The sequence below is a fragment of the Macaca nemestrina genome, chromosome 11, assembly GCF_043159975.1.
Source record: "Macaca nemestrina isolate mMacNem1 chromosome 11, mMacNem.hap1, whole genome shotgun sequence".
Lineage (NCBI taxonomy): Eukaryota > Metazoa > Chordata > Mammalia > Primates > Cercopithecidae > Macaca > Macaca nemestrina.
In genome coordinates, this window is record NC_092135.1 from 82398970 (window position 1) to 82424217 (window position 25248).

Below are 25248 nucleotides of genomic sequence, written 5' to 3' on the forward strand. Positions count from 1 at the left end.
TTAGTCTCCTTGCTCTAAAACATCTTCTCTGTTTCTTTTGTGTACCAAGAGGTGGGCATTTTCAGAGTAAGCAGTTATCTTGTAGATTATTCTTTGGGCATGGTTTATGTGATGTTTCCTAATGATTAGATATGCTTCCATATGTTTTTGAAAAGCACCACTTTAATGATGCTTTATATCAGAAGGTACATGATTTTGATTTTTCCATTACTGGTGATGGACCAACTTTGATCACGTTATTAAGGTAGTGTAATAATTGCAACTTCATTTTAAAGTTTCGATTTTCCCATTGCAAATAATAAACATCTTGTGGGAAGACGCTTGAAGGAGTGCTTTGAGACTATGCCAATATCTCCTTACTTCTCAAACTTCTAACATTAGTTTCAATATGCATTTATGACTTTTTCCTAAATCAATTATTATCACGAGAACCAGTTTTTTCCAGACCAGAGACTGGAAAAATAAAAGCTATGCCGGAAATATTATTTGTAGTGCCTGACAGTAAGGTAGGACTCAAAGATTAATGAGGCCGTGTTAAAGAACACAGAGTCCACTTCAAAGGGCTCTACTGGCCAGATCTAGAACAATATGACCATCAAAATAAGGAATGCTAGTAAAAGTTATTATTCATTGAATAAAATCAGAATCAATGACCTATTCAGAAGGGAATTAAGAGAAGGTTTTTTGTTACAGAAAATGTTAAATCAAGAAATATACAAAGAATGATGAGATTCAAAAATTACTCTATGAAATTAATTTTATTAAGGAGCAGCATCAGCATTAGGGCTTTAAAGAAAAGAAGAGAGTACCGATCTAGAACTAGATGTACCGTATGACCCAGCCATCCCATTACTGGGGATATACCCAAAGGATTATAAATCATGCTGCTATAAAGACACATGCACACGTATGTTTATTGCGGCACTATTCACAATAGCAAAGACTTGGAATCAACCCAAATGTCCATCAGTGACAGAATGGATTAGGAAAATATGGCACATGTACACCATGGAATACTATGCAGCCATAAAAAAGGATGAGTTTGTGTCCTTTGTAGGGACATGGATGCAGCTGGAAACTATCATTCTTAGCAAACTATCACAAGAACAGAAAACCAAACACCGCATGTTCTCACTCATAGGTGGGAACTGAACAATGAGATCACTTGGACTCAGGAAGGGGAACATCACACACCGGGGCCTATCATGGGGAGGGGGGAGGGGGGAGGGATTGCACTGGGAGTTATACCTGATGTAAATGACGAGTTGAGGGGTGCTGATGAGTTGATGGGTGCAGCACACCAACATGGCACAAGTATATATATGTAACAAACCTGCACGTTATGCACATGTACCCTAGAACTTAAAGTATAATAATAATAATAATAAATAAATAAATTTTTTAAAAAATAAAAAAAAAGAATGATATAAAATAAAATAAAATACATCCACGTCTTTGCAAAAAAAAAAAAAAAAGAGAGAGTACCATTAAAAGATTTGAATTTTGCAAATCTTGGTTTATACATTCACAAAGAATAATTTTGCATAGTTCACAATTTTGTCCAAAATTAATTTTGAATTGAGTACAGACCTAACTAGGAATGTTATTCCTGGTATGTTTTGAAACAAATAAGTTGTAAACTTAAAAATATGCAGAGTCATAACCAACAAGGCAGAGAATGAACTTCAATGGGAAATCATCAAAGATGATGTATTTGGCTGTTTTCCAGTTAGCAAGATCTAAAAAACCTACTAGAACTTAGAAACATTGGCTTATTTCTACAGATGGTGAAGCTAGATATAGAAGTATAGAAGTGTAGGATTATCCATCTTTCACTTCATCCCTATAATAAGAAAGAGAAAACTGCCTCTGCGGATAACAGGACCTATAGGCCTTCACTCAGATTTCAGGATGTAATTAAATTTACTAAAAGTGGCAGTGCATACAACATAGGAGGATTTCTTGTAGTTGTGCAGATTGTCCTTACATGAAAGCAAAGCTTAGGCTGAACGCCTGCGTCAAGTATAAGCAAAAGTTTGCATTATTTTCTTGGAGTGGAAAGTTTACCATCTTTGCCATTTACTTTTTGGAGACACCAGAAGAGAAATCTTTATTACATGTAAGAAAAATTTTGTCTGGCAAAATGGTCTTGACTAGCATAATGTAGGGCCAAAACATGCTAAATTGAGAAAGTGCACTAGCATTGGAGTGAAGAAGGGGAGAAGAAACTCTGGTTAGGTCTTTGTTTTCTTTCTTGACCCAAAAGTTGTGGAAGATACTGGGGACTAATATTGGGTCGTCACAGGAATACAACATGTGTAGAATATAATTTGACCATCATGTGCAAGAAATTAAGTCAAGCTACTGATGCAAAGTGAACAACTGGCAGAAATTGATGGTCTGGACTTAGAGGTACTGCTGAGTTGGAATAACATAAAAGACTTATAATAGATTAAAACATTCTCCTTTTGTGCTGTTCTGTCCTTTTTGTTTGCCATGCTCCAGTCAGAACGATCTTCAGTTTATCAAATGTAATACAGCTTTCTCTGGCTCAGTAATCCTGCACATGCTGTTCTTTCTATTTAGAACACTTTTCTTCCCTTTACCACCCACTCCTTTTCACCTTTGTAATTGCTCTACATCCCTTAAATCTCTGCTCTAATATTCTAGCCTTAGGAATTCTTTCCTAATCTTCTTAACCAGGTAAGATTTTATTAGAAATAAGTTTTTACTTAATAATTATTTTCATATACTGATTATAGTTGCAATTTAACATTAATTTGCATAATTCTTAAATTAATGGTTACCTCCTCACTGCTTGATGCATTCCAGGAGGATGTTGGGCTTTATTCCTGTTTTTGTTTTCATGTCCACTTTCTTAAAGTCGCCTTGGACCTACGACATTTCCTGACACACAGTACATTCTAATTAATGATTTATTGAACAAAAAATAGTGGGGGATGCTATATGTGGATATATAAATAAAAGTTGATGATGCATAAACACTTAAGAAAATGGCTGCTAAGGTAATTCTGTCTAGTTTTCCAAATGATTCCTATTGTGACCAGGGTATTTTTTCAGGACACAACTGTTAAAAACATCACCCAGAAACAGACACAAAAGCCCTTAAAATTGATGAAAAGGAAACCATCTTTCATTATCAAAACACTTTCAAACTTCATTGTATGTGTGTGGATTACCTTTTTAGTGTAACCCTTCAAGGCATATATTTTACTTCTCTGTTAGATAAGAAATTTCTGATTAGAAATATCAAGACTTAGATAGCAAATCAAAATTAATATTGACTCAGCAGAAACTCAAGCCCACATCCTCTAAATATATGTAAAAATTGCTAGATATCAGAGTGGCAATGATCATTTAGCTCATATAATTTTTTAAGAGTATATTTTTATATGAAATTTTTAATGGAGATTTGTTTCTTAAATTGAACTTGATTTCATTCCCTTAACCCTACCAGAAGTAAACATGATATTTTTACTTTGACTTAAAAATGGAAATGTAGAAATGCTGAAACGATTTTTAAATCTATTTATTACCATGGTTATACAGGCATGTTATACTTATGCCAGCTAGACTTCATGTTATTAAGGTGCTACTGCAATAAATATCACCAGTATTGATTCACATGTTATTATTAAAATCAGATTATATGCTTTAACAATGAATTTATATTCTCTGACTTAAAACAAAAATATTGTAACTATCAGATTCTAGAGACTAAATAATAAGTAAAAATAAAGTTTTGATGTCTGCTAGCTAAGGTTTAGTATCATGCTTGTTTACAATATGTGGATATCCTATTACATTGCCGATTCCTTTAGCTTTTCTGTAGTTACTATGTCATCCTAAATTATTTCAAATCCATTGCAGTGAAAGTACCTATTAAATGTTTATATAAAATATATAATGACTAAATCTTAAAAAATAAATATTTATGGAGGCTTCATGGTTCCTTGGCAATACTACTATGTATTGAAGACACTTGACATTTCTAAGAATCCAAATGACTTTTAACCATTGAGTATTATTATTATATTAGAGATTTTTGTTTCCCACCAGATGATGAGTGCTGAACAGTGGACAAGGTCTTTCTAGTATTTCAAATAGTTTATGTATGCAGAAATAATAAACGAAAAGTAAGAATTCCACAAAATGACTTATAAAACATTCATTGTATTTCCCAATGTAATGCTGAGGAAAATCCACTTTATTACTATGGAGTTAAAATACATCTATTCTTTCCCGTCTTCCTGCATTTGATTTATATTTTTCACATTTTGTTCTTAAGGAATCCAAGTCATCAGGCTATTTCTTTGTATGATATATTCATGGTATATTAAATTTCCATCTTCATAATTGATCAGTATCTTATATTTGTATAATTCCCTTCAGAGTGCTCAGTGACTTCACCACATTTATCTCTTTTGATCACAATAATCCTATTGTAAGTAGGAAAAAATCTTTTCTTTTTGCCATTTAGAAATTAATACTCAGAGAGATTAAAAGATTGCCTAAGGTCAAGCAGGGAGTAATGTGGGAATCTCAACCTTGAATCCACTTTTTTTTTCTTTTGAATCCAGGGATTTCATCTGTTATCACAGGCTGTTTTTTATTAAATATTGTAAGGCCAAATCTGCCTCCTGTCCTAATCTTGCAGAAATCCCCTTTATCCGAATAAGCATTCAAATTTAATTTCATGATTCATTCAGAATCTAGTTATTTTATTAGAGAGTTAGACCTTTATACAGTTGATTAATTTATTCAGTTTATTTAAAAACAGGCATTAGATGCCAGAGGATACAAAGGCTAAACATACCCAATCCATGTTTGTAATCATCATACAGGCATAGAAACAATTACTATAAAGGAAAGATATGCAAAGTATGGTGGGAGCATGCAGAGCTGCACAGCATGTAAGACTGCCTGGGCATTAAGGAGAATCTTCTCCAGAGGACTTTTATATGAGAGGAAGCTGTTCACTAGGTGAATGTGCAGGAGAATAAGACATCACAAACAGAACATAAACACTTCTCCAAAAGCATGAATGAATGGAAGGCCAAGGAAAAGAGTTTAGTTTCACTATGATTTAAAATGAAGACTGAATAGAAAGGAAAAGTCTTGACAAATGGGTAGGCAATATTATGAGAACAGTAAGTCTCATGCATCAATATTTACATTTTACACTACAGACAATAGAGGCATGTGCAATGTAGAGGATAGTGCGCAGAGGTACCTGTGGAAGGACAGGATGGCACAGGAAAAAGCAGGTTAAGGAGGCTAAACTATCAGAGAAGAGAACCAGGATTTGAGAGCTATTTAAGATTTAGAATTCACAATTAATTGGACAAAGTCTATATTTAAATATTACTTAGTTGCAAGCTCCATTAAGCCAATTCCTACCAGTTTAATAAATAACATGTACTAACGGACTCTTCTAGCTGGGAATTCCAAAAGCTGGATTTGGCTCTACATCAGGGTGAAATTCATATCAGTATGACCCTCTTTCTAGATTCTTCAGCTCAATTTTTAAAATCTAGGTTTTATTATCAGGCATTTACGCCAACTTTACTGCTAGTGATTCTAGAGTAAAAGTTACGATTCTCTATCCTATGACATCTCTATTAAGTAGAGACATTTTCCCACTCCTGGTCTAACCACTGAGTCCATATTAGCCATATTAGTGACTCTGGAATCACAAACTCTACTCATGATGGCAAGACAGGGTCTGTTTATTCATAGCCCTTCCAGAGTCAAATTTAAGTGTGGGGATGTACATGACAGACAGAAAAATAAAAGATGTTTGAAGCAAACATCTAGGAAGAATTCTGAATTCCTGGATTAGACAACCAGACAGATGACAGAGCTTTTAATAAAGTTGGATGCAAGAGGGTGATGTTTGATGTGCCTGTGAAGCACCCAGATGAAATTGTCTATTAGAAAGCTTATTGCTGGATTTTGAATACAAAATAGAAATCTATGATCTTTGTATGTCTAAGGCCTATATGCTGTCGTTGAAGTCATGGATACAGATGAGACTGTTAGGGATTTTGTGTAGAGTAAAAAGACAGTATTATAAACAACATCAATATTGTAATACCTTTACTTTAATCAAATTTTCTCTTTTCTTTTTTCATTTTTTTTTCTTTTTGAGACAGGGTTTTTCTGTCATCCAAGCTAGAGTACAGTGGCATAAGCGTGCCTCACTATAGCCTCGACCTCCTGGGCTCAAGAGATCCTCCCACCTCTGCCACCCAAGTAGCTGGGACTGCAGGTGTGTGCTACCACGGCAAGCTAATTTTTAACTTTTTTTGTAGAGACAAGGACTCCCTGTGTTGCCCAGGCTAGTCTTGAACTCTTGAGCTCAAGCGATCCTTGTGCCTCGGCCTTCCAAAGTGCTAGTATTACAGATGGGAGCCACTACAACAGGGAAATTTTCTATTTTCCAAAATCTCCACAACAAGCCAAGACAAAGCTTTTCTCCATACACATATTATTAAGTACCACCAACCTTCAAACCATATACTTGAAAATCAGTACATACTAGCAGACATTTGACAACAAAATCAAGATTTCATACATTTGAAAATTGAAACACAGTGCTTAAGAGCCTGGGCTCTTATTGATATTCTACTTGATTGACTTTAGTGTTACTTGGTTTAGGACAACAAAATGAAAGAAAAATTTAAAACCAAAATATTTGGTGGAATTAGATAATAAATTGCCATATACTTTGAGATAATTCTAACAAAAAAGAGAATAGTTGTAATAAAAATCTGCATTTCTCTCAAAATATCTTATCTAGACATTAAAATCAATGCCACAGTTGGAGAGATGCAGCAGAGGAGGAAAAGAGAGAAGAAATGGGGTAGAGAGGGAGAGCAGAGAGACTGGGGGGTATGAAAGAGATTCCAATCACCACTGCTGGTTTCAGATTTGGAGGAAGGGTACCATGGAGCAAGAAATGTGGGAGGCCTGTAGAAACTGAGGGCAATCCCCCATCAATGGGCATGGGAAACCGAGACCTCATTCTCACAACCCCATAGAAGTGAATCCTCTCAGCAACCTCAATGAGCCTGTAAGTGGGATATCTCCAGATTCCTCAGTGAGGAATACAGCCTTGCTGACTTCATGCTTTAAACTCACTGAGACCCATGTCAGAATTCCAACTTATAGAACTCCAAGATAATACATTTGTGTTGCTTAAGCCTCTAATGGTAACTTGTTATGAAAGTAGTGGAAATTTGTTTAAAATAGTAATACTTTCACATCTTTTATGTAAGGTGAATAAGACATCTTCCTTATTCTACATGGGCTATTAGGAAATCTGGCTTTACATCTACCTCTGTAAATTACTTAAACTCTCGGGATTTCATTTTATTCATCTTTAAGATGAATAATTTGGGGGATTATTAGGATAAAATGTTTGCAGACAGATGCATTGTATATCCATTTACAAATGTCTATTCATATAGTCTTGAAAATTTAAAAGAATGAAAAGATTTTTGGTTTTACATTTAAGTACTTAAACAATCTTGAACTAATTTGTATATATAGTATAAGGAAGGGACCCACCATCAATCTTCTGCATATGGCTACCCAGTTTCCTTACATCATTTATTGAATAAGAAATACCATTCTAGACATAGTACATGTCAAATATTTCATGATGAAGGCACCAAAAGCAATTGCAACAAAACCAAAACTTGACAAATGAAACATAATTAAACTAAAGAGCTTCTGCATAAAAAGAAACAATCAGCAGAGTAAACAGACAACATGCAGAATGGGAGAAAATATTTGTAAACTATGCATCTGACAAAAGCCTAATATCCAGAATCCATAAGGAATTTAAACAAATCGACAAGCACAATAAACAAACAAAACAAAACAAATATCCCCATTAAAAAGTAGGCAAAGGACATGAACATACAATTTTCAAAAGAAGACATACATGCAGCCAAAAATCATATGAAAAAAATGCTCAACATCACTAATCATTAGCGAAATGCAAATCAAAACCACAGTGGGATACCATCTCACACCAGTCAGAATGGCTATCATTAAAAAGCCAAAATATAACAGATGTTGGTGAGGTTGTGGAGGAAAGAAACGCTTATACACTGCTGGTGGGGATGTAATAAAATAGTTCAGCCATTGTGGAAAGCAGTTCGGTGATTTCTCAGAGAAACCAAAGCAGAATTTCCCTTTGACCCAGCAATCCCATTATTGGGTATATACTCACAGGAATATAAATCATTCTACTATAAAGAGACATGCACATATATGTTAACTGCAGCACTATTCACAATAGCAGATACATGGAATCCAACTAAATGCCAATCAACATTAGACTGGATAAAGAAAATGTATACATACTCATCATGGAATACTACACAGACATAAAAGAACAAGATCATGTCCTTTGCAGTAACATAGATGGAGCTGGAGATCATTATTGCAAGTGAACTAACACATGGACAGAAAATCCAATACTACATGTTCTCACTTGTAAGTGGAAGCCAAACATTTAATACATATAGACACACAGAAGGGAACCATAGACACCAGGGCCTACTTAAGGGTGGAGGGAAGGAGGCTGGTGAGAAACAAAAAAACTGCTGGGTACTATGTTTATTACTTAGTAATAAACTAAGTAATAAACTACTTAGTAATAAATTATTAGTGGTGAAATAATCTGTACACCAAACTTCTGTGACACACTATTTATCTATATCACAAACCTGCAACTTTCATGTATCCCTTAACCTAAAATAAAAGTGAAAAAAATTACCTTCCTGAACACGTATACACTTTTGATAGGAATGTAAATTAGTTCAGCCTCTATGGAAAGCAGTTTGGAGATTTCTTAAAGAGCTGAAAATAGAACTACTGTTCGACCAAGCAATTCCATTACTGGGCATATATCCAAAGAAAAATAAATTGTTCTACCAAAAAAAAAAAAAGAATAAAAAAATTGTCAATTTTGCTGAATTTTTCAATTTAATTAAACCCTGGATCTTAAGGAAGTTTCTCTTAAGTTATCAATTTAATACGTGCTACAAACTCCTTTATTAGATTCTCCAGTTCATTTCCTTCCCACTCAATTAGAATAAGATGATGATCCTAAAAAGATAGAGAAAGAGGCCAGGCATGATGACTCATGTCTATAATCCCAGCACTTTGGGAGGCCGAGGCAGGCTGATCACCTCAGGTCAGGAGTTTGAGGCCAGCCTTGTCAACATGGTGAAACCCTGTCTCTACTAAAAATACAAAAATTAGCTGTGCGTGGTGGCGGGAGTCTGTAATCCCAGCTATTCGGGAGGCCGAGGCAGGAGAAATGCTTGAACCCGGAAGGTGGGGATTGCGGTGAGCCGAGATTGCCCGCCATTGCACTCCAGGCTGGGTGACACAGCAAGACATCATCTGAAAAACAAACAAAAGAAAAAACAAGATAGGGAAATACTTTGAACCCCTCAGTATTTCTTGCTTCTATTCCTCCCTTCCGCACCATATGCATGTATATTAAGAACTCTGATACTATTTTTTTCTTTCATTTGTTTAGTTTACATATAATAATTATATGTATTGCAGAGTACACAGTAATACTTTGATACATACAATGTATAGTGATCAGGTCAGGGTAATTTGCATATTAATCATCTTAAACATTTATCATTTCTTTGCATTGGGCATATTCAGTATCCTCCCAGGTATTTGAAAGTATGCAATATGTTATTGTGAACTATAGTTATCCTACAATGCTATAGAACATTAAAAATTATTCCTCCTACTTAACTGTAATTTTGTATCCTTTAGCAAATCTCTCTTTTCTCCTTCTCCCTATCCTTCCCAGCCTCTAGTATCCTCTGTTCAAATTTTTACTTCTGTGAGATCAACTATTTTTACCTTCTGTATCTGAGTGAAAATCTGCAATATTTAACTCTCTACTCCTCGCTTATTTCATTTAACATGAGGACCTCTAGTTCTGCCTACTTGCCACAAATGACAAGATTTCATTATTTTCATTATTTTTTATGAATGAGTATAATGTACATACTCATAACAATATGAGTATAAAGAACATGTACATACCACATATACTTCATCCATTTATCTGTTGTTGGACATTTACGTTAATTTCATATCTGGGCTATAGTGAATAGTGATGCAATAAACATGGAGGTTAAGATGTCTTTCCAATACTCATTTCTTTTTCTCTGGATAAATGCCCAGGAGTGGGATTGCTGAATCATATGATAGCTGCATTTATAGTTTTATGAGGAACCTCCATACCGTTCTCCACAGCTGCTGTGCTGGTTTACATTCACACCAACAATGTATAAGAGTTTCCTTTTCTCTGCATCCTTGCTAGCATTTATTATTTTTTTGTCTTTATTTGATAATAACTATCTTAATTGGGATGAAATGATACCTCATTGTGATTTTGATTTGCATTTTCCTGGTGATTAGTGATGTTGAGCATTTTAAAAATATATATTTTGAGGCATTTCTATGTCTTCTTCTGAGAACAGTGTGTTCAAATTATTTGTCCATTTTTTAATCGAATTGTTTGATTTTTGCTGTTGAGATGTTTGAATTTCTTGTGTAGTCTGGATATTAATCCCCTGTTGGATAAACAGTTTGCAAATCTTTTCTCCCATTTTGTAGGTTGCCTTTTCACTCTGTTGATTGTTCCCGTTGTTGTGCAGAAGCTTTTTAGTTTTATATAATCCTTTTTGGGTTTTTTTTTTTGCTTTTGTTGACCATACTTTTGAGGCCTTTTTTAAAAAACCTTTTACCTGAGCAATGCCCTAAAGCATTTCCTCATGTCAAAAAACTAGAAAAATTTCAAATAAACAGCATAACAATACACCTCAAAGAACCAGAACAACAAAAACAAACCAAACACAAAATTAGTAGGAGGAAAGAAATAAGATCAGAGCAGAAATAAATGAAATTGAGACTAGAAATGTGCAGACGATTAACAGAACAAAAATTTGATTTTTTAAAGATAATATTAACAAATAGTTTTTTAGACTACCTAAGAAAAAAAGAAAAACCCCAAATAATTAAAATCAGAAATGAAAAAACGGTGTCACAACAAAATTACAAATGTTAGAGACTACCATGAACAGCATACACAAATAAATGTGAAAACCTAGAGGAAACAAATTCCTGTACACATACAATCTACCTAGATTTAACCAAGAAGAAGTAGAAAATGTAAAGAGACCCATAAGAAGTAATGAGACTGAATTAGTAATACGAAGTCTCTCAACAAAGAAAATTGCAGGACTGTTCATCCTCATGGACAGGAAGAATCAATATCATGAAAATGGCCATACTGCTCAAAGTAATTTACAGAGTCAATGCTATTCCCATTAAACTACCATTGACATTCTTCACAGAATTAGAAAAATAAATAAATTCATATGAAACAAAAAAACAGCCCAAATAGCCAAGACAAACCTAAGTAAAAAGAACAAAGCTAGAGGCATTACACTACATGAGTTCAAACTATACCACAAAGCTACAGTAACCAAAACAGCATGGTACTAGTACAAAAACAGACACATAGACCAATGGAACATAATAGAGAACTCAGAAATAAGACTGCACATCTACAGCCATCTGATCTGCAACAAACCTGACAAAAACGAGCAATAGGGAAAGGATTTCCCATTTAATAAATGGTGCTGGGACAACTCACTAACCATATGCAGAAAATTTAAACTGGTTCTTATACCATATACAAAAACTAACTCAGGGTGGATTAAAGACTTAAATGTAAAACCTGAAACTATAAATACCCTAGAAAAAAAATCTAGGCAATACGTTTCAGGACATAGGCCTGGGCAAAGATTTCATGAGGAAAACATCAAAAGCAATTGCAACAAAAGAAAAATTTGAGAAATGGGATCTAATTAAACTAAAGAGCTTGTGCACAGCAAAATGAACTATCACCAGAGTGAAGAGTGAACAGACAACCTACCAAGTGGGAGAGAATTTTTGCAATCTATCCATCTGACAAAGGTCTAATATCCAGAGTCTACAAGGAAATTAAACAAATGCACAAGAAAAAAACAACCCGATGACAAAGGCCATAAACAGACACTTATCAAAAAGAAAACATTCATGCAGCCAACAAACATATGAAAAAAAAAGCTCAACATCACTGATCTTTAGAGAAATGCAAATCAAACCCACAATGAGATACCATCTCATGCCAGTCAGAATGACAGTTATTAAAACGTCCAGAAACAACACATGCTGGCAAGGTTATGAAGAAAAAGGAACACTTTTACACTGTTGGTGGGAGTGTAAATTAGTTCAACCATTGTGGAAGAGAGTGATGATTCCTAAAGATCTAAGACCAAAATTATTTGACCCAGCAACCCCATTACTGGGTATATACCCAAAGGTATAAAGATTATTCCATTATAAAGAAACAAGCACATGTATGTTCCCTGCAGCACTCTTCACAATAGCAAGACATGGAACCAACCCAAATGCTCATCAATGATAGACTAGATAAAGAAAATGTGGTACATAAACACTGTGAAACACTATGCAGCCATAAAAAGTAATGAGAACATGTCCTTTGCAGGAACATGGATGGAGTTGGATGCCATTATCCTCAGAAAACTAACACAGGAACAGAAAACCAAACACCTCATATTCTCACTTATAAGTGGGAGCTGAATAAAGAGAACATGTGGACACACGGGGGGAACAACACCCTCTGGGGTCTGTTGGGTGCTGGGGGAGTGAGAGCATAAGGAAGAATAGCTAATGGATGCTGGGCTTAATACATGGATAATGGGATGATCTGTGCAGCAAACCACCATGGCACACATTTGCCTATGTAGCAAACCTACACATTCTGTACAGTACCCCTGAACTTAAAGTAAAAGGTGAAGAATAAAAGAAAAGAAAGGAAAATTCCTGGACTGGATAGCTTTACTGCTGGATTCTAATGAATCGTTTAAAAGTTCTTAATACCAATTCTTCTCAAATTATTCAAAAAATTTGAAGCAGAGGGAGCTCTTCCTAACTTATCTACAAGGCTAGCCAGCCTTGATACCAAAACCAGAGAAGGAACTAACATAAAAATGAAACTACAGGCCAATATCCCTGATGAACGTAGATGCAAATATCCTTAACAAAATACCAGTAAGCTGAATAAAACAATACATCAAAAATAACACATCATGATCAAGTGGGATTTAACTCAAGAATGCAAGAATGGTTCAACATGGACAAATTAATAAACGTGATACATCACTTCAAGAAAATTAAGGACAAAATGTAATATGATAATCTTAGTAGATGCAGAAAAAGCGTTTGATAAAATTCAACATCCCTTTATGATAAAAACTCTCAATAAATTAGGTATGAATGGAAAGTACTTCAACACAATAAAGGCCATATATGACAAACCCACAACTCGTATCATACTGAATGGGGAAAAACTGAAAGCTTTTCCTCTAAGAACTGAGGCAAGACAAGGGTGCCCACTCTCGCTACTCTTATTCAACACAGCAATGAAGTCCTAGCCAGAACAATTAGGCAAGAGAAAGAAATAAAGGACATCCAAATGGGAAGAGAGGAGGTCAAATGGTCTGTGTTTGAAGGTGACATGATGTTATGTATAGGAAAGCCTAGATTCTGGTAAAAGTTTTTTAAATATGTATTTATGGATATATAGAACACATATATAATGTCATGTATGTATGCATGTGCCCATGTATATATCCCCCCATATATAAACACATGCATGTGCATGTGAAGGAAGCTATGTACTTATACTTTACCAGATGCTTTCTTCACTCTAGCACATAAGGCATGTGTAAAAATACTACACTGCATGGGGAGATAAGAAATTTTCAAAATTTAATAACAAGAGAGAGTTTTAGACACAAAACTGTGTATAGTAATGGTAAAAAGGCCTCTAGGCATCAGAGCAAGGCCTCTAATAAAGACAGTGTACTGTTAAATACTTATGATGTTGCAATTAAAATTGTATGTATTTGTACACGTCATATTTTCCAAATCTGTTCAAATATATTCACCAAAATATAATCATAAATGCTTATTTTAAACAAACCAGTAGGAGTATTATAATGGTGCTTTAATGTACATGGATAATTGCGTAAGATGTTGTACTTGAATTTATAGTCTTCAACAGTTTTGTACAGCCCTGATTTTCACTCAGCTGAAATCAGATAACCACAGGTCTTACCACATTAGGTTTACTACTTCAAACAACGTTGATATAGTTCCTTGCGCTTATTTTATACATTTATTTATTTTCATTTTCTTCTCTGGCTCACATTAGAAAGTATATTAAGGCCAAGGGCTATGTATTATCAATTGCTGTAATTTTCATAGCAACTGATACATTAAATGCTTAATGAGTAAATGTCAAAGGAAAGAAGTATTTAGGTTCATATCAATGCAATAATGGTTTCAATTTTTTTATCTTCTTTCCTCCAATTCTTCACATATTTGAATTAACAAGTAAATTATGACTTTTATTTTTGTATTAATATACTATTCAAACTAAAGCAAACTCCCACAAGATACCTGTACCATGGGTAAGTAAGTAGATATTACCGTGGGTAGTATGTAGATATGTAGTATATAATTTTATTTCTGTCATTTTAAGGTAATCTAATAAATCTTTGTTGAGTATGGAACAGAAGCAAAAGAATAAGGTTAGTTCCCAGTATTATTCACAGAAAAATAAACATATATAAGCATTTCTGATAAATTGTTTTATCTAAAAATCTTCAAAATTGTCAATTTTTTCAATGTAACCATGTTTTAAACACTCAATACAAAATTAAACACATAATATGTCAATTTAGTAGCTTATTTTCTGTCACGATAGTTAAGTTTGAAAATTGTGGTGCAAACAAAGGGTATTAGTACTGCATTATATATATTTCCAGTGTGTGAAAGAGAAAACATCTCATTGAGTCCCTGCATTCTTAGCAGTAACTGTGTATAATAGACACGGAGGCCCACATGTTTTTGATAGCACACTTACCAGAGTAAAATTGTACATTAAAAACATGGCTGTGGATGTAATTGATTTCATGAGCTAACTTACCTTCAATTCTAAATGCCAAACTGTCCACCGAAGCTACAATTAACCAGCTATAAAACAGAAGCAAAGTTCTATCAGGAGAACTCCTTTAAAATGTCACTTTAAAATTTTATTTTGCAAGATAATTCCTCCCTTGAATTGTCAAAAGCAGTGTTTTCCAAGAAGGATTTATGTTTCTGTATATTCTTAACGTTTCCTTCTCTTATAGATATTCAAAGTTATAATTTCAGGTTTGCTTTGTTGCTGTTAATGTTGTTTTTCATGTATAAGATTTCAGCTTAACTTTTCAAGACAGGGAACATGATAGTCAATATGAAGAGAATAATCAGTTTCTAAGAAAGGTGGCATCCCCCAAAATTCCACAATTTTGGCATCCCCCAAAATTGACAGTGGGCTGCACCCACTGTCAAAACCAGTCCCAATGAGATGAACCAGGTACCTCAGTTGGAGATGAAGAAATCACCCCTCTTCTGTGTCAATCACGGTGGGACTGGAGCTTGTGTCTATCTCATGTAGACCAGAGCTGTTCATATTCGGCCATCTTGGAGCCTCGGGAGGGCATTTTTGATCATTTAGTTTTTTTTTTTTTTTAAATTTATTTATTTATTATTATTATTATACTTTAAGTTCTAGGGTACATGTGCATAATGTGCAGGTTTGTTACATATGTATACTTGTGCCATGTTGCTGTGCTGCACCCATCAACTCGTCAGCACCCATCAACTCGTCATTTACATCAGGTATAACTCCCAATGCAACCCCTCCCCCCTCCCCCCTCCCCATGATAGGCCCCGGTGTGTGATGTTCCCCTTCCCGAGTCCAAGTGATCTCATTGTTCAGTTCCCACCTATGAGTGAGATCATGCGGTGTTTGGTTTTCTGTTCTTGCGATAGTTTGCTAAGAATGATGGTTTCCAGCTGCATCCATGTCCCTACAAAGGACACAAACTCATCCTTTTTGATGGCTGCATAGTATTCCATGGTGTATATGTGCCACATTTTCTTAATCCAGTCTGTCACTGATGGACATTTGGGTTGATTCCAAGTCTTTGCTATTGTGAATAGTGCCGCAATAAACATACGTGTGCATGTGTCTTTATAGCAGCATGATTTATAATCCTTTGGGTATATCCCCAGTAATGGGATGGCTGGGTCATATGGTACATCTAGTTCTAGATCCTTGAGGAATCGCCATACTGTTTTCCATAATGGTTGAACTAGTTACAATCCCACCAACAGTGTAAAAGTGTTCCTATTTCTCCACATCCTCTCCAGCACCTGTTGTTTCCTGACTTTTTAATGATTGCCATTCTAACTGGTGTGAGATGGTATCTCATTGTGGTTTTGATTTGCATTTCTCTGATGGCCAGTGATGATGAGCATTTTTTCATGTGTCTGTTGGCTGTATGAATGTCTTCTTTTGAGAAATGTCTAAAAATATGGAACGCTTCACGAATTTGCGTGTCATCCTTGCGCAGGGGCCATGCTAATCTTCTCTGTATCGTTCCAATTTTAGTATATGTGCTGCCGAAGCGAGCACGATCATTTAGTTTTTAAAATTGATTACATGTGTATAGCATTTTATTTTGTATCCTCATTGTCCCAGTGTTTACTGTTTTAAAATGTCTTGCTTTCTTTCGGATTGATTTTTCATCAATCCATTTTCCAAAACATTCTATGCAAGTTTTACACTGTTTCTATACTTTATAGCTACTCTGTGAATTTTAATGCACATATTTAACAAAACAATAACTAAACTTTTTCCATATTTTCATCTTTTGCTGTAGTCAGAAAATTATCTTTGAAGGTTTAAATTCAGTTGCCCTCTCCTTATTATATTATTATTATTTGTGGAGTACATTAGAACCGTCTTTTTAAAAACACAAATTAGACAATATTATAATTACCTCATGTAGTCATTATATCTATATATTGTTTCACATGGCCTACCATTCTTAGAGTTCACCATTTTTTCTTGTGTATGAAGCCTTCATTCTTCCCAAAGTTATTCTTTACATCTGTGGGTAAAAACCTACTCTTTATCTGAGTATATCTTTATTTCATACTTATTATTGAATGTTAATGCAGCAGACTAAAGAATTCTAAGTTGACAATCTTACTACTCTGAGGATATTTATCCTACTATCTTCTGGTTTACACTGGTGATATAAAGACATTAGCTATCATTTCTAAATAGATGAAATATACTTTTATTTTTTGTTTTACTTTGTGTTTGGAGCACTGCGGTTTCAGTTTGATCAACCTGGATGCAGCTTTATTTTTACTCATTATGTTTGATAGTTATTTTCAAATCTGAGGATTAATTTATTTCATCAATTCTGAAACATTTTTCTATTTTTTAAACATCACTCCTTCCCTGATGTCTCCACTTCCTCCTGAAATTCATTTAAATGTAATTTGCACATTTTCCACAGTCCTTTATGTGTCTTATTCTCTTTTTCACATATTCCATCTCTTCATTTATCTTGTCTGCATTCTGAATATTCTCATCAATTCTGTTTTAGTTTATTCTTCAGATGTCTCTAACTTGCTGTTTACCCAATGCACTCATTGTCTAATTTCAGTTGTTATTTTAAAATTTAATATGTATCGATATTTTATATTCTAGAGCTGATATAATATATGTGATATGTGTTGCTCTGATTCTTCTCATATGTGTTCTGATTCTTTGAGCTCAGGGTCGTTGACAGTTTATCTACAGGAATTTTTAGAAGCCTGCATTCAATGTGGATTCCATCAAACAAAATGTGTATTTCTTTTTCCAGGTACATGAGCATATATTATCAACCTGAGATTAATTGATTAAATTACCTTTCAGTTTGAGCTTTAACAGATCTTACCCATATGAGAATCTCAATGAAATACAAATGTGTAGTTAAACATTTGGGAGGGGCATCTGGTTTTATTTCATAAATCTGGAATCTAGACTAGAAAAGACGGGAAAAATGTCTTTCTTTTCTGGAACCATTTTTATTTTTCTTTACTTCACTCTTCATAGGGTATTGGCTTTTTATAATCTAAATTGTTGCCTGGTGTGTCCTGTCTCCTATGTCATAAATGTGGTTCCTAAAAATCAAAGTGCTAGGCTGCTAGGGATCTACACATATCCCTAATGAAACTGCTGGCTTTAGTCTTCAGTTTATTTATGTGTTCTCATAATTTGCCAGCTCAGGTATTAATTTAAAAATTTCTTGAAACATGTCTTAGAAATATATTTAGGTATTTTGTGCTTGGTGCTTTTACTCAGAATGTGTATATTAGTAATTAGAATAAATATGAATATATTGTAACAAAGTGACACAAAACACCCTGGCTAAGAGAACAAGGATATTTATTCTCTCCTTCATCCCAAGAATGTGAATGAAGATTCCAGGTTGGGGTGGGGGAGTGTGCACATCTCTGTTCCAGTGATCGTCAGAGACTCAGTTTCCCGGCTTTTTGTTGCTCTGCCATTACCTAGGGTATCATTTACTTAGGTTGAGGATGAGTAAAAGGCAGGTCAGGTTTCCAGCTGGCATGATGAGGATGACAGAGAATGTCAAGTGTTGCAGCAGTTCCCTTGTAAGTGAAAGAGACAGAAATCGTACTGAGCACTGCATGTGGCCAAATCCAGCCATCAGGAATGGTGGAAAATATATTCCTAGCAACAGCTCAGGGTTTCTCTTTCATGGCCTATTGCCATGAAAGAAAAGAAGAATGGATATTGATGAATAACCAGGAGGGGAGGCTCTGCTGCATCTCTTCTGCCATATCAAGAGCAATGTAACCCTATTAGTTTTCAATAAACATTCATTCGCAATGAGTATTATGTCCTAACTCCTGTGTTAGAATCTTAGGACACAAAAATGAATAATATATTTTTCTATCTCCAAATAGCGTGTAGACTGTTGATAGAGCCCATCATGTAATTAAATTTATCCAAGACATGCCATATAAATTGTGATTGAAGTAGGAATATGGGGACTCAAAGAAAAAAGGGTGGTCATTTCTAGTTGAAAGTTGGGAAAGATGGAAAGACGTTCACACAATGAGAAAAGAAGAAGCCAGTGAAAGTTAACAGTTGTAGTGCTTTTACTCAGCATATGTATATTGGTAATTAAACTCTTAGGCGTTTCAAAGCTGTGGACTGCCTAAACAATTTAAAATGTAAAGCCGATAAGAGGTGTATTGGCAGACCTACTTGACTGAGTGCTTTTAGAAGTTCATGTGCCATCTAGAGTTTGCTCTACTGTAGGTTATCTTGGCTGATACAACCAATACACAATGCACAAGTCTAAGATGACCTCTGAGAGTAAACACATTAAAAAATAATTGAATTTTTGAGAGTAAATACATTAAAAAGAGTAAATACGTTAAAAAGTTTTTCAGTTTTTAATTACCAAACATTACTGATGCCTTCCTAACAGAGCGTATGAATTATTTCCATTCTTTATTATCATTTGCTCTTTATCCAGTTTACCAATTTTCCTTGAAATTTTATTGACTTCTGCTACTTTATTTTGTTCTTATCAGTAACTGTCCATTTCTTCATATTTATTCAAGTCATTATTTTTAAAAGCCCTTGATCATCATTATTCATAACTTTATTATCTTTATAAAATTATACATATTCCATGTATTAGCTATATTTATATATGATACTCAAATTATGTAATTAGTGTGGCACAGACTCCTATCAATCAGTGACCCTGGAGTGCCAGTCTTGGCTATCCCAGACCAGTATATCCTTTAAAGTAAAATGCCATATGAGAAAAGAATTTTGTGTCCTTACCAAATGCTATCTCTCATATTTCACTTCACTCTTGTATTCCCTTCTCCATTAATGAGAAGGAGTCCTCCATTGCTTAGGAACTCATTGCCTTGCTCTGGGACAAACTAAATCCATATTTCTAACCTTGCCCTTTGTGTGTTCAGGGTAACAGATTTGTTGAAATGTTTGATGTGTAAAAGGGAAAAAAAAACCAGGGTAAAAGCTGTTTACTCATCATGCAATAATACAGATCCTAAACTGCTTATCTAAAATTATTCTTGTTTTTGAGATTAAATATTAAGTCACTGATTTTTGATGTACCGCTGAAGTAAATATGAAGTGTTATCCATACATTTCAGTCAAGACTATGTTGAGGAAAACTTTTTCAAAAAATTTTCAAAGCATTATTTTTCTGGCTCATCTTCTCATTTTACGGAAATGACTGCATTATTTCCTCTTCATATAATTTCTAAGAAATTTTTAGAGTACCCAGAACTGCTTCACATTCATTCCCTAAAGTAGACCTCTTTATAATTTTAGAACTCCTTCCATTTTCCTCCCCTTCTGGGGGGATGCGTTGTAGCTGCCATGACCAATGTGGCAGTTGTGTTGTCCATGCTCGTCAATGCGTGTGTGGAGGGAGAGTCTGATGCCTGACACCCAGGGCTCCTATGTCCATGCCTAAGGCTCCACCTCCTGTCTCCATTTGTATTAGTCAGGGTTATCCAGAGGAAGAGAACCAATAGGACACACACACACACAGAGGCATGCTTCCTTTTATTGCACTTTGCTTTTTTGTGCTTCACAGACATTGCGCTTTTTACAAATTGAAGAATTGTGGCACCCCTGCATCAAAAGTCTATCAGTGCCATTCCTCCAACCCCATGTACTCACCTCATGTCTCTGTATAACATTTTGGTAATTATTTCAATATTTCAAGTTTTTCATTACTGTTATATATCTTATGGTGATCTGTGATTAGTGATCTTTGATGTTCCTATTGTAATTATATTGTGGTGCCATGAACTGCATCCATATATGAAGGTGAACTTAATTGATGAATGTGTGTGCTCTGATAGCTCCACCTAGCAGCGTTTCCTGTCTTTCTCGCTCTCCTCATGCAACCCTATTCACTGAAACTTAACAATATTGAAACTAGGCCAACTAATAACCCTACAATGGCTTCTACCTGTTCAAATGAAAGTAAGAGCTGCATGTCTCTCACTTTAATTCAACAGCTAGAAATGATTAAACTTAGTGAAGAAGGCACTATTCACAATAACCAAGATATGGAAGCAACCCGAGTATTCAACAACAGATAAACAGATAAAGAAAATACAGAATATATACATTCAGCCATAAAAAAGAAGGAAATCCTGTCATTCATAGCCACATCGATGGAACTGGGGGCAATAGGTGAAGTGAAATAAGCTAGGAACAGAAAGTTAAACACTGCGTGTTTTCATTTATATGCAGAAGCTAAAAACTTTCATCTCATGGAAGTAAGAAGTAAAACAGGAGATACTAGAGGTTGAGAAGGATGGGGACTGGGGGCATAGGGAGAGATTTGTTAAAGGATGCAAAATTACAGCTAGATAGGAAGAATAAGTTCTAGTGTTCTATAGCATTGTAGGATGACTATAGTTAATAATATATATGGTTTGAAACAGCTGGAAGGAGGATATTCAACGCTCCCAACATAAATCAATGATAAATGTTCAAGATGATGTATGTTCTAATTATCCTGATATGATCACTATACACTACACATATCAAAATATCACTGTGTACCCCATAAATATGTACAATTATATGTTCATTAAAAATAAATATTAAATAATAAAGTGGATTCCTTGCTTTCTAAAAAGTATGTGTGTATGTACAGAGAAAAAGAGATTCATTCTAAGAATTGACTCATGTGATGATGGAAGCTAAGTTCCATGGTCTGCCCTCTGCAAGCTGGAGAACCAGGAAAGCTAGTAGTATAATTCAGTTCAAAGGCCTGAGAACCAAGATCACCTGTGTCAGGACAGATGAAGATGGATGTTCTAGCTCAAAAGAAGCAAATTTGACCTTCCTCTGTCTTTTCTTCTATCTGGGCTCTCAATAGATTGGATGATGCCCATTCATATTGGTGAGGGCAATCTTTACTTAATCTATCAATTCAAATGCTAATCTCTTCCAGAAATATCCTCACAAACATACTCCCAAATACCCATTATCTGGGCACATCCATGAGCTCAGATAAGCAGACACATGAAATAAAGCATAGCACCACTGAAGTTGCCAACACTAATGTGCTGATGACTTGTGCTTTCACTATTCTGTTTTGTTTTTTTTTTTTAATTTTTTATTATTGTTTTTTCCTCCCCGCAGGACCCATGAAAGAATACACAAGGGCCAGACTGCAAGATGATTTGTGGCTGATCTCTAACTCATGAAACCCTACTTCCTCAGTTCCCAAGCAATGAGAACCAAAGGTCTCCCACAGCCTATCTCTCATACTTCCTGACAGGGGACAGATGGAGCAATGGTAGTGTTTCTGGAAACTAGGTGGTTAAAAACTCTAAGTGATAAAGACCTCCTTTCAGAGGGAATTATTCTTGTAATTTAAATATGGGTATATTTTTAATGGATTGATTCAGATTCAAGGACTGTTGTGACTATGTGCAATCCCATGCTTTCATATGCTATGACCAACCAGGTATCTTTTTACCTGGCCTCTTGTGGAACAGACCCTATCCCACAGCTTTCCCTACTTTTCACTAAAGGAAAGAATAAAGACATAGAAATGAAAATAGACAGAGATGAAGATATAGCGATAAGTATTATATAGTGTGGGCGGGAGAGAGAGAGGGAGGGTGAGATTTCTAAGAATACTAGGCATAAACTATATACTGCACTCTAATACAGATATCATCGGTATCAACACAGTTTCATAGCTTTTCTACTGTGCTGTGTATTGAAAATCCAAAGACCATGTTGTTTTAATGTTTTAGTACATTACTTAATTGAAAGGGATTTCTTAAAAAAGGAGAATTGGATTTGAAACAAAGTAGCGTTGGTGACCATTATTTTCAGAGGAAAATAAATTCATGGTCTGTACAAACCCTATAGTTGTATGAGATTATAAGCATTTTACTGTAATTCATATAATCATACTTTCACATGCCTTTAGGTCTTGCTCTTTCGTCTCTGTATTATCAGCATCTGGACCTTGGTGAGCACCTGTCAATGCTTTCTAAATGAATGAGAAAAATTATATCAAGTGAGTCTTCTTTTTGTATAATATTTTGCAATATTATTTGACCTGAGTCACTGCCGTGAGAAAATGCACCTGTGTGAAGAGGGTAATAAAGAGTGCAAATCCCAACTGTCTGCATTTCCTTATTAGGTATGCCTTTCATGGAAATATTTGTAAAAACAGTTCTAAACCTTCAAAAAATAAATTTTGTCCTCACTTTTGTAAAATCACATTCAAATTGTGTCCAATGAGAGCAACTCAAGTTATGGGATTGGTATTATTTACATGGAACAGTATTTATTTTATAAACAGTAATCTCAGATGCGTACCTTTTTAAGTTAATAGGAATATGATTAGAATATTTCTGCAATTATGAATGCTTTCCTATTTTGGCTTTTTATCTCTCAACAACCGCATGCTCTTTTATTTTAAATAAAAGAACTCACATTATTTTATTTTCTTAATTTTCTTGTTTTGACTCAGAAATTGTGTTCAGTTAAGTTAGAGTCAAGCCTGGGAGTTCATATAACCTTTCTATTCATTAGCTTTAATATTCACCATAGATATCACTATGGATCAAATTTCTCTATCAAAAAGTGTGTATGTTTAAGGATTTTTGTCATCTGAAGAGGGAAAATGGGAAGTCAGTTATTTATCAAAATGCTACCAGTGTATTTAAGCCTGTTAGAATTTAATACATTTAGTCTAAGATTTACTTTAACAAATTTATTTTTAATTGATTTTCTTCAAGGAATCACTACTGTGTATCAGTTACTGATTTCCTTTTTACATTTTAAATGAAACTACGACATATCTAGAGAAAGCATACTTAGAATGGCAATATTTAGCTTCCTCAGATTCCCTAAGCCTTTGAACAATTAGCCATGAGCCTTTGATTTTTAACCACATATCAAATGCTTTTCTGATGACTTTTGTCTTACAAAACATTTAATTAGACTGAATTCATACACCATTCTGTTGCAACTGAGATTCTCTTGCAATTTAGGTGGATTCTCAAGCTGAAGATGGAATGATGGAAAATCAATTATCTCTATTCCTTCCTGGGTATCTGTTTCTCCACCTGCCTTGTAAATCTTGAGCCTTCAGTAAGTTACTGTAAAGCCCCAACCACTAGAGTGGTTTCATTTATCCTTTCAACAAATATTAACTAAATGTCTTACATGCTAGCAAACTTCTATATGTTATCCGTGAAGGATACAATTGAGAACAAAGCCAACATAGTACCTGGTCTCAAGGAGTTTACTTCTGAATTGGAAAAAAGCACTCTTCCAGCAAGTCATGCATGTAATAAAAATATATATATAACCTTAAAATCAATGGCATTATCTAGTTAGGAAGACAGACAAATATAAGGGATTAAATAGGAAGAGGATAGACAGTAGAAAGAGCAATTCAGAAAATGGGAACTACATCAAGAGGGAATGCATGTAGTCCAATTCATAGAACTCGGGGAGAGCTAGACAAACTGAAGAGAAAATCTTTGCACCTGAGACTAAGAATGCCTCTAGGCAAAGTCTAAGTATAGAACATACCCACCACTCCCTTTCCGCATGGCTCCTACTTCTGAGCTCAGTACTAGAAGCTGTTGGTTCTACCCAGAGCCACATGCCAGAGATTAAATTTCCTTCTTCCTTTTGGAAAATGTCTAGCAAAGTTGTTTTTTAAATAAATAAATTATTTTCACAGGAAAATAAATTCATTGTCTGTACAAACCCTATAGTTTTATGAGATTATAACCATTTTACTGTAATTCATATAATCATACTTTCATATATGATTTCAATTCATATAATCAGATTGAATGATTTCATGTGAGATCGAAATTTTTAAAAAAATATCTTAACCTCATTATTACCCATTTTAACTAGACATAGGCACATAAACTTAGAACACGTAGTCTTTCCTAAAATGCAGTCTTTTTATTTCTTCAGTTTTAACTAATTTTATTCCTTTTCAGTTGCTTTCAGTGAATTTTAGCTGAGTCACCACAGATCATATTGATTTTTAAAATATGTTTTGTGACTGATTATAAAATAGTATGCTCTTTTGAACCTATTGCCTTACAACTGTTTTTTATTTC

The 25248-nt window shown here is 34.7% G+C and overlaps 1 long non-coding RNA gene and 1 other non-coding gene across 4 annotated transcripts in view; one reads left to right on the plus strand and one right to left on the minus strand.

The window, feature by feature from the left end:
* LOC105468268 (uncharacterized) overlaps nt 1–23256 on the plus strand; it is a 194115-nt gene extending 170859 nt beyond the window's left edge. For 2 of the 3 annotated variants that reach the window (XR_011609911.1, XR_979420.2), the window contains 2 exons: nt 22280–22436; nt 23082–23256. This is a non-coding gene — a long non-coding RNA (uncharacterized lncRNA). The remainder of the gene's footprint in view (nt 1–22279; nt 22437–23081) is intronic. The other variant, XR_011609912.1, reaches the window with a different exon arrangement.
* On the minus strand, nt 16566–16672 carry LOC112424355 (U6 spliceosomal RNA). The gene has a single exon (XR_003015103.1). It is a non-coding gene; the product is annotated as a U6 spliceosomal RNA (small nuclear RNA).
* Nucleotides 23257–25248: the final 1992 nt, after the last annotated feature.